At 39.6% G+C, this 16,443-nt stretch overlaps 3 non-coding genes across 3 annotated transcripts; all 3 read left to right on the top strand.

Annotated features, from left to right (window-relative positions):
- The first annotated feature begins 2,488 nt into the window (after window positions 1–2,488).
- trnal-cag (transfer RNA leucine (anticodon CAG)) lies at window positions 2,489–2,571 on the top strand. Its single transcript has one exon. It is a non-coding gene; the product is annotated as a tRNA-Leu (tRNA).
- A 9,939-nt stretch (window positions 2,572–12,510) lies between these two features.
- On the top strand, window positions 12,511–12,593 carry trnaq-cug (transfer RNA glutamine (anticodon CUG)). Its single transcript has one exon. It is a non-coding gene; the product is annotated as a tRNA-Gln (tRNA).
- Window positions 12,594–13,027: 434 nt separating this feature from the next.
- On the top strand, window positions 13,028–13,110 carry trnal-uag (transfer RNA leucine (anticodon UAG)). Its single transcript has one exon. It is a non-coding gene; the product is annotated as a tRNA-Leu (tRNA).
- Window positions 13,111–16,443: the final 3,333 nt, after the last annotated feature.

Raw genomic sequence — 16,443 nt, 5'->3', positions numbered from 1 at the left:
GTGTGTGTGTGTGTGTGTGTGTTAGAGGAAGATGTGTGCTGGTATCAGTATCTCAGCAGAGGTGGAGCAGCCTTTCATGTGATGATGGATTTGCTCTCAGATCTGGGCTTTTGAATGCAGACATGTTTTGCATCGATAAACAGGCATGAGATTAATCTTCATGGGCTTCACGGTACTGGAAAGGCAGCCTCTCGCACCGCCGTCGCTTTGTGACCAATGTAGTGTGCAGCCGTCACTAGTCTATCTCCACAGCTGACAATGATTTTTGTCATTTTGAGGTCATTTTCACAGTCTATGTAAATGAACAGCAGGCAGCTGAATTTACAGGCAGGAATTCCATTACTGTAGACACCACAGATATGGGCTTTGGTTTCATGGTTGCAGACCGTGATTTGGAATGTGTGCAGGGTTTTAACGTCGGTGTCAAAAAAAGTTTGTGCATGTCTTTGCCTACTTATATTTTTTAAACATTTCTATTATTAAAAATATGGTTATAAGGTTCTGTTTTGACGAGAAGTGTCTGAGCAGCAGTACAACTGCATACAAAGGTTTCAGTTTAAAGTTGTAATTTCATGAGGTTCAGAGCAAGGTTGTTATCGTTAACGAAAACTAACGAAATGACGAAAACTAGAATTGAAAAAATTTTTTCGTTAACTGGAACAAATAAAAACTGTAGTTAAAAGAAAAAAATGATAACTAACTGAAACTGTATTGTGTGCTTACAAAACTAACTAAAATTTGTAAAAAAAATTATGGATAAATTCCCTTCATTTTCGTCTTTGTAAATGTCAGATTGATACGAAAGCGATTTGTTTCACTCTAGCAATTTTCGCTAATGGCACCATATGGAACTTCACGGTCTGTCACTTCTCGTCACTTGCTTTTACAATTTTGATTTTATGTGCCTAATATTTGGAACCAATATTCACTTTTAAAGTCTTTGAAAAGGTTTGTTAAGCATCTTTGTGTTGTTTGTGCAATAAAGTATATAAACTTTTCAAATCGGATTTTATATTTTTTGTGTTTTCTGGCCTTTTGTGTTGATATAGTAGGTTAAAGTGGACAAATAATAGATAGATGAGATAAATAAAGTTGTGTTGAAAAAAAAAAGATACCAAACATGGCTAAAGTAAACATTTGTTTATATAGTATATAAAGGCGAAATCAAAAGTACTCAAAAACGGCCAAAATAGGCTCAGACCCCTAAAGGTTAAAGCCCCCACAGAGTCGGGTGTATTTGACTCCGCAGACACATCGCGCAAAGCTCAATTTTTACGACCGCACAGACTCGGCGTACATGTACTCGGTGTCACACAATGTAGGATGATCAGTGTATGGACTATAAAACCTCAAATGTCTGCAGACAGTGCATGCAGAGTCTGCACCGCTCACAGTACGATCGACTCTGTGGAGCCTTTATTGTCGGTGATGAGGTGAAGTGAACACAATGATCCCCAGACCAGACCCTTAAATACAGGGTCTCCTAATGATAAAGGAGTCCAGCAGGTGGATGATGGTGTGTCTGATTGCTGAGGGAGGGGTCCACAGCCACGCCAGAGCAGACCATGACACCTCCACCTCTACCCCCACCTCCCACCGCGTGCATCAGGGGAGTAAGGGAGAGTCAGAGCTTTTAAGCAGGGGGAAGCGGGCAGGGTTTTGGTGGGAGGTGGGTTGTTCATGTTCAAATTTTTACTAAGTGCTGTACGACAGGCAAGATCCATAGGTATAGCTTTAATATTTAGCGATAATTCTTCTTTACAAGACTTAATTTTGGACTAAATAAGTTTATCATTTCTATAAGAAACTAGTATTACACTAATGCCGCGTTTCCACTACGTGGTACCGGCTCAACTCGACTTGACTCGACTCTGCCTTTTTGCATTTCCATTATGAAAAAGGTCCTGGAATCTGGTACCTGGTACTAGTTTTTTGGTATCACCTCCGCTGAGGTTCCAAGACTGGGGAACAGATATTAAAACGGAATGTGTAAACACTGCAGACCACCGATTGGTCAGAGAGTTGTCTCTGTGACCCGCCGTTTTACAAGAAACAGTTGTGGAAGTTTACAGTAAATATAGCGATAGGTTAATCCACATGATGACAGCTACACCATAGTCGGTCGAGGAGATTCAGTCTTTGGTGGCTGACGCAAAAATTCAGTATGAGTTTGACAAGCCAACACGCAACGAGCGAATTTATTAGCAACTCTCTGAACAGACGACACAGAAGTAAGGTGCTGCATCGCTATAACGTCCTGGTACTCTAAAGTCGGTAGTGTCCTGTAATGGAAGTGGTCTCCAGGAATAAGACCTGGTACCCGAGTTGAGCCGAGCTGAGCCAAGCCAGTTCCACAGAGTGGAAACTCAGCATTAGACACTAAATTTGTTACTTCATAAAATATCTTGAACAAATACTTTTATCAACATCTGGAAGGCTTTTGCACAGGCCAGAAATTGAACCAGCACCTCTTAGAAGACATTCTGAAGTCAGAATGGCCGAGCGGTCCAAGGCGCTGCGTTCAGGTCGCAGTCTCCACTGGAGGCGTGGGTTCAAATCCCACTTCTGACAGAGCACTCATGCAGTGAGGTTGTTTATTTACGCACAGTAGCAACAAACTGAGCTTCAGACAGAAGCTGTATCAGAACTTCATTCTACTGCTCAGATGGCGAATACTTATTTGTGCTAGCTAAACATACACATACGCCTTTATGACTAGCTCCTCTGTTTAGGCAGTTTTCTTTGCTTAAAGCTGCGTATGTTTGTAGACAAATGGAGTGTTTATGGTGGAGTACACTTCGAAATTGTTCACCATGAGGGAAGAAATTCAGAAAGACTTACAGATTCGTGATACTTAAGCTATGACTCCGGTTTTACAGATTTGATGAAAAATTGGTGATGAAAGTCATACGCAGCTTTATTTTCTGTGCTCAATCTCTGTACTTCCCATTAGGTTTAGGTTCTGTATGAGGTCCATTTGTTCAGCAGCTTGATAGTAGAAATATCTACAAGACAAATAAGATGGTAACAAATTAGTGCTTTTAAGCATGTAGACATGTTCAAGATGCATTTTTAACCTAGAGCATAAACACACATGCCAGGAACTGAACCAGAGCCTCTTAGCCCATCTTGTGAAGTCAGGATGACCAAACGCTCCAAGGCACTATGTTCAGGTTGCAGTCTTCTCTGGAGGCGTGGGTTTGAATCCCACTTCTGTCAAATCCTTAATTCAGTGAGACTGGTGTTTTTTTTTGTAAACAGTAGACAACACTGCCCCCTGTGGTTCCCGGTGGTACTTATCTGTATTCTCCATCTGGGTTTGCATCCGCAAGCTCTCGGCAAACAGACAGAATCCGTCTGCATCTTTAACATAGAGCATAAATGAGTCCTTTTTAACACTTGGAAAGCCTTTGCACATGCCAGGAATTGAACCAGCACCTCTTCAACTATCTTTGGAAGTCAGAATGGCCCAGCGGTCTAAGGTGCTGCGTGAGGGTTGCAGTCTCCCCTGTAGGCGTGGGTTTGAATCCCAATTCTGTCAAATCCTTAATTCATCGAGATGTTTTATCGCAAATAATAGCAACAAACTGAGCTTCAGGTAGAAAGGAGTACCTCAAATTGTTGTCTGTTCATTCTATGCCTCAGACGGCAAATACTCATGTACTGGTACTAGCTAAACATACATATACCCCTTTCTAACTAGCTCCACTGCTTAGGCAGTTTTCTTTGCTTATTCTCTGTGCTCAATCTCTGTACTTCCACTTAGTTTTAGGTTCTGTATGAGGTCCATGTGTTCAGCAGATTGATAGTAGAAACATCTACTAAACAAATCACATTCCAACAAATCAGTGCTTTCAGGCATGTAGACATGTTCAAGATGATCTACTGAAGTTCAAACTGAGTATCAGAATGAGGAACAAAGGTGATTCAAGGGACTTCGAATGTGGTATGGTTGTTTTGCCAGATGGATTGGTCTATGTGTTTCAAAAATGTACCATCTACTGGATGTTCATGTACAACCATCCATGGGATTACACAGAGGGTCTTGTACCTGCATGACTTTTTCTACAAGTTTGGAAAGCACCGACTGTGGGATAGTGAAAAAGAGGGAAATAATGTACACAGTTATCTGATGATGTCATCAAGTATCTTCTGTAAGCATTGGTGGTTCAATGGTAGAATTCTCACCTGCCGTGCAGGAGACCCAGGTCCGATTCCTGGCCAATGCAGCTCTTTAATTACAGGAAAATATAAAATGAACTTGTGATGCATAGAAACTTCTAATGATGTTCTTTACCTACACTCCTGCTCACCTTTCAGTCTAACCTGTTTATACACATATTCAATTTGGGTTAAAGGTTACAACAGCTTATTGAGAAATATGAAAATAAATGATAACTGCAGAATTATACTGAATTATATTATTAAAATGCTTCATGTCAGACAAGAGTTATACAATTGAGCTCAAGAAATGTGATGAATGTGAGTAGAGAGGAGGTGAGATGTTAAAGGTGCCCTGCCACACAAAACCGTTTTTACTTGTATTTTTTAAAATATGTTCGGTCCATAGGTGTTTGTGTTCTGTAGTGAATCTGAAAGTGAACCGCTACCTCCTCTGTCTGCTATTGGTGCTGCGTTCAGGTCGCAGTTTCTCGTAGCGGTGTGGGTTCAAATCCCTAGTTCGGTGAGTTTGGTACTTTTTTTGTGAACTGAGCTTCAGATAAAGTAATACTTAAAATTTTTGTTTGGTCATTCCAAGGGAGTAGGTGTGATTTTGATGGGTGGGGACACAAAAGTGCTCCAAGGCAGCATTCCTGAAAGTTGATGGGGTTTTTTTTGCATTTGCAATCATAATTTCACGTCATGTAGAGCTGATCAAACAAACAATCATAGTCAGAAAGAAATTCCATAATTGATATGTTTATTATGCATATGTGAATATCTAAAGAGAATAGAAGAATTGAATGCATTCTGCAATGTTATGAATTAAAGCAACTATTGAAAGACAAGGAGGCAACTTGGTAGAGTTCTCATGTTTACTCTGTAGTGCAGGGCTGTATATATGTATATATATGAATGGTTTGTCACTAATACTCAAATACAAACAGATTAGTATCCACTGGTTGTTCCTATTTGAAACAACCAAACACATGCCTATGCAGGTCTGTAACAGAAATGAACTGTTGGCAGATTCCTGTCAGATGGACATGGCACACAGCAAGATTGTTCAGTCTTACTTGTGTCACGGTGGTTCTAAGCCATGTTTTAAGTCTCCTCAGAGCACTGAAACTTCTATCAGCCTCAGCTGATGAAACTGGGATGACTAAAAGCAGCCTGACAAGGGATTCAGCTTGATCAAACAAGCATCTCACTTCAACTGTCAAACCTCTCAATATGTCAGCCACTTCAGCACTAGATTTGAAAATGTATTTGGACTTAAACATGGCTACTTGGACCTTTAATCTGACCCTGTTCAGCTCTTGGGTATTGATCAACAATGTCCTTCACTTCTCCAGTCAGGAGAGTTTCTCCAGCTTCTGCAAGACATCTAGATCTGGTTGGTTGAACCTCTCCTCAAACTGAATATGTACATTATCTAACATTTTATAGAACTCTGTTCTATAATGCTCCTCAGCTGACCTGGGAGTGTGCTGGCTCACCTGTACCATTTTGGTGGCTTTCTTTGGTGAAGAACCTGAACGGGTTCAATCCCAAGGGAGTCAACCATTGCCACTGCTTTCTCAAAAACCTCATGAAAGCTCTCCTCACTTCTTTTGCCATGCACAGTAGATCTGACACACTCTATGGCACTTGCAACAGTTTCAGTCCTTTTTTGCAGGGATGTGCTCAGACACTTCAGCTCCTCTATCACTTCTAATGCCAAAGTCCGAGTACAGTTTTCCCTTCCTCAAACTTCCCTTGCAGACCATTTTCTCTCATGCCTGTGTTGACCCTCTTGATGCCATCTCCTCCAAGCTGCGAAAAACATGTTCATACTGAGACAGCACTGCTGTGATAGCTTTTCCTCCCCCTGTTTGGGCAAAGTGGTCTGAGTGACTTTAATGGTCCTTCTGAACGTACTGCTGTGAAAATATGTTCTTGAATTTTTCAGATTGTTTGCTTAATTTCCCAAGGTCATGCATCCACTGCAAGGCATCATTTATCAGGGGACTGGCTCTGCATGCAGACTGTGTGATCAGGTTAAGACAGTGTGCCCCACAATGCACAAACGATGTGCTCGTGCTAATCCATATTTCCTCCAGTTTCTTGTCATGGCTGTCCGAGTTTTCCACTATTAGAGCTGAAAGCCGGGCCAGTTCCTTTACCATCTCCCCGGGGAAGTGTCTCACCACAGCCCCCATCTCTTCAATATCGCCGTTGTCCCGTAGTGGCGAGGCCCTCTGGCTAGCTTGGTTAGCACTAGCTGCTTCACACATTTTACTCCCCTCTCCCCAGAGCTGGGTTTGGCGGAGTTTCTGGTGACGTTCAGCATAGTAACAGTGGAAAGGCACTTATCGCAAATATTGTAGCACAAAGTCCAGGACTCTGTTGCATTTAAAAAGAAGATATTCACGGGGGTAGGAGCAGCCGGTTCTCCAGCAGCCATACTCGCCAAGTGCGTCACCTGACTCCAGTGGTTGTTGTCTCTTAAGTTCTGCTTGTGCTCCAGAATATCTGCCTGACATATTCGCAGTACCATCATATGCCTGGGCTCTTAACCCAGACATGGAGGTGTTGAGCCTCAATAATTTTTGCAATCTCAACTCCAGTGGTACCAGGGACCTCTTACAATCCGTTAAAACCCTCCTGTGGTACCAGGTCATGGTCCACATATGTTAAACAAATAGACTCTTGCTCTGTTCCTGAGACATCTTGTGCGCCATCAATAATGAATGAGTACTGCAAAACTGATAGCAAATGAATGGACTGTGCAATATCCCTGACAATACAGTTTTCTAGCATTTTCAAAATCTGATTTTGCACTTGAGGCGAGGTATAGTCATGACAGCGAGCAGGCCAAGTGCAGAGATGTATAACATCCTTACCTTTGAATTTCAAAAGCTGAAATGGATTGCCATTTTGTGTCTCATGGCCTCGCAGTGCTATGCCCTGCCTGGTAACGTACTGTACTGATCCCACAATATGTTGCAGGCAGTGCCTAGCATCCTCTTGTTGTTGTGTCCAAGCACTTGAGAATTGTGACTCTATTGGGGTTCCCTCTTGAGCACTAACTCTCATGGCATGATGGTGGGATTTGCTATTCTGATGCTCCTAAAAACTGGCAAGTGCATTTTTCTAATTAATGAATTCCTTTGGGGAAAAGGCAGGGTCTGCTTTTTTTGGACGGTGTGCTTTTCTTTATAGTGTATGTTTTCACTCAGTGAAAACAGAGAACACCCTTGATGGAGGGGCTATAGTGCAGCCATGGATACTGCTTGAACCAACTCTCTTGAAAATGGAGGATCCTGTTTGGTACCTGTGGAACTGGAATGTAATTTGGGTCAGGCTGGTTTGACTAGTCCAGAATATCTTCCTGATTACTGCCACTCTCCCTGCTGCTCTCTCCAGGTGGATCAGTTTCCTTAGGAATAAACCACAGTATAAATTTGACCACTCTATAGCAACTACTGTAAACACATACACACTAGTAATACATGATGAGACCTGTTAGAACACCAGACTTGATGTAATGTTCTGATTTTAAAGCCACATGGGTGAAGCATTGTTATTCAGATCATTGTCACACTAACATTTGTCACAATGCTCAATCTCATGACTAACATATCCATCATTATTTAACCTCACCTGTGAATTTCCAGCCTCTCCTCCAGCTTCTCCACCTCTACCTCCTCTAGCTTCTCTACTGTCTGTCACCAGACAAAAATATGTTGATGCATGACATATGAACAGATTGGGGATACAATGACCATAGAATTTGATGGTACAGTTATTGCCGGAGCAAAAAAGGCATTTATTTTCAAATATTACATGTAATTTATTCCCCAAAAATAGGGATAAAATGACATGGGGATCTAGTATCTGTGGTTTTATTGTATTTTCCCCACAAATTTTTAAAATGTTTTTTAACAGTTGCTGTCTTCCGTACAGATACATGAAAATATTAAGTAAAAATAACTAAAAAGGTGTATCTCATTGGCATTAAATATTGTCTTTTATTTAATATCTGTATTGTTGAGCTTCTACAGTTCTATACCTTTGAAGTCACTTACAGTTTGACTCCTAAAGAAATGTCTTATGTCCAGTTTCTTTTCTTTGACATCCTTTACATCCTAATTAGCAAGCACACACACAAACGCACGTGCATGCATACACACAAACAGACACAATTACAAATGTAAATGTAAATGACACCACTGACGTGACCCAGGCAGAAAAAATGCCAAACATGTTGATAACTTCCACTGGCAGTTACAGATCCATGCACTGCCTCCTGTCCTGTCCAACAAGCAGGTTACAAGTAGCTTTTACAAGCAGATGGAGTGACAGTGAGGAAGGCCAATTACATGTATGTTAGTGAGAAACCGGCAGAGCCAATCAGAGAGCGATATTCAGGGTAGAGGCAGGACTTGTAGCAGAGACCAACTGTTAACCCTTTGTGTCCATAATCATTGACTAAACACTACGGACAGTGCTTGTATTGGTAGTGAGTACACAGTAGTGGCTGGATATTGATCACGTAGAAAGTCCTCACAGGACCTTTAGACTCTGTGCTCAGTCTCTGTACTTCCAGTTAGTTTTAGGTACCGTATGGGGTACATTTGTTCAGCAGCTTAATTGTATAAATATCTACTAGACAAATCAGATGGTAACAAATCAGTGCTTTTAGGCATGTAGACATGTTCAAGATGATGTACTGAAGTTCAAACTGAGCATCAGAATGAGGAACAAAGGTGATTCAAGAGACTTTGAATGTGGTGTGGTTGTTGGTGCCAGATGGACTGGGCTACATATTTCAAAAATTGACCATTGTCTATATTTATTTTGTATTGTTTGGACTTTGTATGGCTGCTACCTTGGCCAGGTCTCCCTTGCAAAAGAGATTTCTAATCTCAATGGGACTTCCTAGTTAAACAAATGTAAAATAAAATAAATAAATAAACATGAACATGCATAGAAACTTCTAATGACATTCTGTAGCTACTCTCCTGCTCACCTTTCAGTGTAACCTATTCATACACATATTCCATTTGGGTTATAGGTTACAACAGCATATGAAGAGAAAATGAAAATAAATGATAACTGCAGCACTATTTGGACAGCATTATGCCCCGTTTCCACTGCGTGGTATCGGCTCGACTCGGCTTGGCCTTTATGTGTTTCCATTACAAAAAAGGACCTGGAATCTGGTACCCGGTACTACTTTTTTGGTATCACCTCCGCCGAGGTTCCAGGACTTGGGACCAGATACTAAAAGGTGACGTGTAAACACTGCAGACCACTGATTGGTCAGAGAGTTGTCTCTGTGGCCCGCCGTTTTACAAAAAACAAATGCGAAAGTGGACAGTAAATATAGCGATACGTTAATCCACATGATAACAGCCCAAAACTAAACCATGGTCGGTCGAGGAGATTCAGTCTTTGGTGGCCGACGTAAAAATTCAGACGAGACAACACGCAACAAGCGAGTTTTCAGCAACTCTCTGAGCAGATGACATGGAAGTAACGTGCCGCATCGCTATGACGTCCAGGTACTGTAAAGCTGGTAATATCTTGTAATGGAAACAGTCTCCAGGAATACTGAGTTGAGCCGAGCCGAGCCGAGTCGAGCTGGTTCCACGTAGTGGAAATGCGGCATTAGTAAAATGCTTCATGTCAGACAAGAGTTATACAACTGAGCTCATGAAATACGATGAATGTAAGCCTAACCTTTTTGGTTCAGTGGTAGAATTCTCGCCTGCCATGTGGAAGACCTGGGTCTGATTCCCAGCCAATGCAGCTACCTCTTTACTTACAGAAAAATATTCACAAAATTGTATTGAATAGAAACTTGTGATGAGGGTTTATGGCTACACTCCTGCTCACCTTTCAGTGTAACCTATTTATACACATATGCCATTAGGGTCATAGGTCAAAACAACATATACAGAGATAATGAAAATGAATGATAACTGCAGCACTATTTGAATTATATTATTAAAATAATTAATGTTAGACAAGAGTTACACATCTGAACCACCAACACTTGTGATGTTTACTTCTGAAAGACCAAGAAATGTGATGAATCTGAGTAGAGACGAGAGGTGGCAAAAACGTCTGAGGTGAGATATTAGAGCAGTGTTGCCAGATGGGAAATGACAAATTATTGTATCAGAAGCTTAAAATGATTGTGTCTTGAGGAAAATGATCATACATACCAAATTGATGTTGCTCAGGACAATCTGCTTCAGTAAAACATGACCACAGACGGTGTATAGTATGTTTTATAATGCAGTTTGACCTTTAAATAAACTAACAGCACTGTCAGTGGCAGAACAGCGCCCCCCCCCCGTGGAGGAGGATGAGCCCCTGCGCTGAACAGACCAGAATATCTGTCAGATTGAACCATCATCTGAATCATTATGTATCAAGGTCCTGTATCATCAATATTTTTAGACTTAATCTGTTTATACATTATGAATAAAAATAAGTCAATCCACTTAAACGACAAAAATACTATTAATTGAAGAACTTACTGAAAAAAAGCTCTTTTACAGTTATTTTGTGTTCAAAACACACTTTCTAAATCAAAAATGAAAATCATGCGTCCCTTCAAACAACACTTTACTTGAGCTGCTGAAACCATCATAAACTTTTAGGATCAAAAATCACAATCATGAGTTCTTTCAAATAACAACATTTGACCTAAGGTAAAACCTTAATGTAAATTAGGTCCGTACATGATGCTTTATGGCTGACCTGTTTATTGTCCATTGTTGTTTATGTTTTGTGTTGCCGTGCCATGTCGTGCATTGATTGACTGTAAAGAGGCACGTGAGACAATGTTCAACATCAGGCGCAGTGCAGGATGTATCCTGTTTGTGTTTGCTAATAGCCATGTTTTGAAGGGGTCATATTATCGTATATTATGGGATTTTTGGAATTACTGATTGTACATCGTACAGAGGGTGATTGTACATCTGGCAACACTGTATTAAAGTGACTATCCACTACATAGAAATCATTTCAGAGTTCGGTTTTTGAGAGTTTTGGACTGCAGCTACAACTGTAAGAAATATTTATGAGTTTGTTTTAAATGTGTTTACTCCATAAAATATCTTGAACAAACAGTATTATTAATATCTGGAAAGCCTTTTCACAGGCTGGGAATTTAACCAGTGCCTCTCAGCAGACATTCTGAAGTCAGGATGGCCGAGCAGTCCAAGGTGCTGCGTTCAGGTCGCAATCCTCTGGAGGCGTGGGTTCAAATCCCACTTCTGACAAAGCCCTAGTTCAGTGAGGGTGGTGGTTTTTCCACAAACAGGCACAACTAGCTGAACTTCAGACAGAAGGCAGAAACTGAAATTGTTGTTTGTTCATTCTATACCTCAGACGGCAAATATTCATTAACTTGTACTAGCTAAACATACATATACCCCTTTATAACTAGCAGTATTGGGAATAACGGTGTTAAAAATAATGCCGTTATTGTTTTCCAGTAACAGGTGATCTAATTAATTAGTTTTTGAAATGTTACAATGCTGTTACCATTACCAGCAGTGAAATGTGGTGCATTACTAAGCACTGATAGGTGCTACAACTCTCAGAAATATTTATGAGTTTGTTACCTCTGCCAGCAGGTATTGTGATCACTTTGCTTTGTGTGTTTGCGCATTTGTTTGCGCGTTTGTTAGCAAGATAACTCAAAAAGTTATGGACGGATTTGCATTAAATTTTCAGGAAATGTTAATACTGGCACAAGGAAGAAATGATTAAATTTTTTTGGTGATCGGGGGGACAGATCCGTCTTGGCGGAGATCTGCACTCTCCGAGTGCTTTTCTTGTTTTAAATGTGTTACTCTGTACAGTATCTTGAACAAACAGTATTATTACCTCCGCCAAGGAGGTTATGTTTTTGCCAGGGTTTGTTTGTTTGTTTGTTTGTTTGTTTGTCTGTCCGTTAGTGTGCAACATAACTCAAAAAGTTATGGACAGATTTTGATGAAATTTTCAGGGTTTGTTGGAAATGGGATAAGGAAGAAATGATTAAATTTTGGTGGTGATTGGGGTGGGGGGGGCCCACGGGGGGGCCCATTTCCAACAAACCCTGAAAATTTCATCAAAATCTGTCCATAACTTTTTGAGTTATGTTGCACACTAACGGACAGACAAACAAACAAACAAACAAACAAACAAACAAACAAACAAGCAAAAACATAACCTCCTTGGTGTGGGGGGGCCACTGATCAGCCTTGGCAGAGGTCTGCGCTCTCCGAGTGCTTCTAGTTAACATCTGGAAAGCCTTTGCACAGGCCGGGAATTGAACCAGTGCCTCTCAGCAGATGTTTGGAAGTCAGGATGGCCAAGTGGTCCAAGGTGCTGCGTTCTGGTTGCAGTCTTTCCTGGAGGTGTGGGTTCAAATCCCACTTCTGACAAAGTTCAGTGAGAGTTATGTTTTTTTCCACAAACTGAACTTCAGACAGAAGGCATTAACTGAAATTGTTGTTTGTTCATTCTATGCCTCAAATGGCAAATATTCATTTACTTGTACTAGCTAAACATATATATGCCCCTTTATAACTAGCAGTATTGGGAATAACAGCTTTAAAAATAGCGCCGTTATTGTTTCCCAGTAACAGGTGATCTAATTAATTAGTATTTGAAATGTTACAATGCTGTTACCATTACCAGCAGTGAAATGTGTGTGTGCATTACTAAGCACTGATAGGTGCTACAACTCTCAGAAATATTTATGAGTTTGTTTAAATGTGTTACTCCATACAGTATCTTGAACAAATTATTATTAACGTTTGGAAAGCCTTTGCACAGTCCAGGAATTGAACCAGCGCCTCTCAGCAGACATTCTGCAGTCAGGATGGCCGAGCGGTCCAAGGCGCTGCGTTTAGGTCGCAGTCTCCCCTGGAGGCGTGGGTTCAAATCCCACTTCTGACAAATCCTAGTTCAGTGAGATTAGGTTTTTTTTTCCGCAAGAAGCTGAGCAACAGACAGAAAGCACTACATGTAAGATGTGGCAGTGTGCTGTGGTCCTGGTTGAATTCTGCACTCCGATTCTACTCTCAATGTCAGATTTACCTACCAGTGCTGTGCGCCCGCCTGACTCCCCCTCCCGTTTGAAAATCTTTAAAAAAAAAAAAAAAAGAAATGCTACTAATACTGGGAATTGAACCCAAGTCTTTTGTGTTACAGTCCGATATGTTGTGAAGCTAAATGTCTGGCCTGTTCACTATCTGATTGCCTTGGTACTTTTGGGGATATACGTTACCGGTCTAGACATGATATGACGAAGGCGCTGATTGGCTGATTTTGTGCCACAGTACTGTGTCAATAGCCACTTCAAAAAGATTTATATAAAAGAAAGGAAAACATTCGAAAAGGAGCAGGGTGAAGTTTCATTTATAATCTCCCACCCCCTCACCCCATCCTTCTACCGACCCTAAATTCCCATGTCAGATCCCATAAGTAACTCAACAAATCCTACACATAACAGACTAAATTCTGACTGAGCTCATAAAATGTATGCATCCAGACCTTGATGTTCCGGCTTGTCAAGCTCCATTCTGTCATTACATAACTCACTGACATGAACCTTCAGCCAGAGATGAACTCTGTTTGAAAGAAGAAGCCTGGCACTGATCCACTACACGCTTGTTTAAGGATGTTATTGTCCGATCAGGCTCAGCCGTGCGCTCCATGACATGTGCAGTGCTCAACCGCCTTTGCCATACAATCAGCACTTCTACATGTTCCATTAAAAGACGCAGTGATACTTGATTTATGGTGTTCGTAGGTCTGTCAGACTGTGACCTTCACGGTCCTTTACAGCAGGGGTGTCAAACTCATTTTAGTTCAGGGGCCACATTCAGCTAAATTTGATCTGAAGTGGGCCAAACCAGTAACCTAATAACATAATAATATATAAATAATGTCAATTCCAAACTTTTCTACTCGGCTAAAATTTGGTTAGAGGTCTTATTTCTGTCTTTGTGCATAAGAAATTAATATAAGTGAATCCCCAAAGGAACTTTGTGTTGGTAAATAATAATAATAATAATAATAATAATAATAATAATAATAATAATAATAATAATAAACTTTATTTGTATAGCACCTTTCATACAGAAATTGTAGCCCAAAGTGCTTCACATTGATTGAAAAAAATACAATATTAAAATACATTAAGATTTGATTAGAAATACAATAAAATAAATGCATAGAATTTTTGAAGTGCAAGAAATAAGATGAAATTTGAGAGAAATACAATAAAATAAAAATAAAAGCAGCGCACATTAAAATATTTGATTATACATAGAATTTTTGAAGTGCAAGAAATAAGATGAAATTTGAAATACAATAAAATAAAAAATAAAAACAGAAATACAATAAAATAAAATTAAAAACAAAACAAAACAAAAAAAAAAAACGCACATTCCTGGTTCCTGAATTGTGACCCCATTTTTATCTCCTTTCAAAGGCTAATGAGAATAAAAATGTTTTTAATTTGGTTTTAAATATATTCAGTGAACTGGCTTCTCTAATGTCTTTTGGAATTGTATTCCATAACTTTGGTGCATAGTTAGTAAAGGCTGCGTCCCCCATTTTCTTTGTAATATTTCTGGGAGTCGCTAGTAACCCTGCGTTTGATGACCTCAGTGTTCTAGTTTGTACATAATTGATCAGTGAGTTTGCAATGTTACTTGGTCCGGTTCCATTTAGAGCTTTATACGTGAGGAGTAGTATCTTAAAATCAATTGTGTAGGTTACCGGTAGCCAGTGCAGGGAAACCAACACTGGAGTAATGTGCTCTCTCTTCTTGGTTTTGGTTAATAACCTAGCTGCAGAGTTCTGAATCAAATGCAAGTTATGCAAATTTAAAGGATTTCAGTTCTGTTCAACATGTTGATGCTCATATGAACTATGTTTTCAGCTCAAAAATGTCCAATTTCATCACAATTAATGCTATATTTTCATGTCACAAATGGCCAAGTTATATTTGAACTGAATTTACCTGAAAAACAAATATTCTATTCTTTTGATTCCCCAGTTTTTCTTACAAGATTCTCTCCTACATATCACATGTTTTATTTTTACAGGTTCGATCTGGAGTATGGTGCTGATCCATCCTGCTTATGTTACGCCAATACATACATGAAAAATGTCACATGTCACTTTTTAAAGCAACAGTTTTCTAATAATAAGCATTTTTATGAAGAAATAACAATTCTATATTGTTATTTACTCTTTAGTATGATGATAAACTATACAGTAAATAATTCTGATCCTAGTTTTTGCACAGGGATCATTTGTGTAAACGGTGACATGGCTGCAGAGCATCAGTATGATGGGAATCACAACAACCATGTCACATCCGTCCACTGCCACATTTTGTGTTTTTGTGTCAGCTGTTATTGTTTTAGATCCACAATACTAACATGTATGAATAAGAGGAGAATTAGCAATAGTAAGTATGTAAGTTTATTCCTAATAAAGTACTGGTACTGACCAGAGCATCATGGGTAATGTCACGTCCGTCCACCAGCAAAAGTTTTCACATACACGTGCTATTCCAAATCCAATATTTCTGAAAATAGAGCTTCCACTGTCAAATAATATAAGTAGTCTGTGCATAAATGGATTAGCATTATTTCAACACAGTTCTATGCATTTCTTACAACTTTTTTTTTTTTTTTTTTTTTTGACAAAAATGGCCACTCATTTGACCCCCTAAGGAAATTTTAGCCGCTCTATGTTTTAGAGCAAAAAAAGTAAATTTACATCATGAAAAGGTTTACATCTACAAACTATCTTTTCAAAAGATGTGAATAACACGAAAAACCTGAAAAAAATAAGTGTAATTTTAACAATATTCTGCCTCAGTTTATCATTTACACATGTACACTAGAACTTACAAATACACAAAGCATTTAATAACAGGCAGAGTCTTGTTAAAATTGTACTTATTTCTCCTAAGGCATTTCAGGTTGTTCATATTTGTTCAGGTTATTAACATTTTTTCTGAAATTGTACTTTGTTTTAGTGTAAATACATGATAATATTTACATTTACAAAGAGAAAAATTTGGAGTTGTCATTATTTATATGTTATTATGATAGTGTTTTACTGAATCCTGCCCTCTTGAGGTTGAATTGGTCTGAATGTGGAACCTGAACTAAAAGGACTGTAATTTTTGCATTTCACAAATTCATCCCTAGGGCCGGACTGGACCCTTTTGTGGACCAGATTTAGCCCCCGGGCCACATGTTTGAC

Source organism: Sphaeramia orbicularis, chromosome 8, assembly GCF_902148855.1.
Source record: "Sphaeramia orbicularis chromosome 8, fSphaOr1.1, whole genome shotgun sequence".
NCBI lineage: Eukaryota > Metazoa > Chordata > Actinopteri > Kurtiformes > Apogonidae > Sphaeramia > Sphaeramia orbicularis.
The sequence above is the reverse complement of the archived record's forward strand: the minus strand, read 5'-3'. Positions and strand labels throughout refer to the sequence as shown.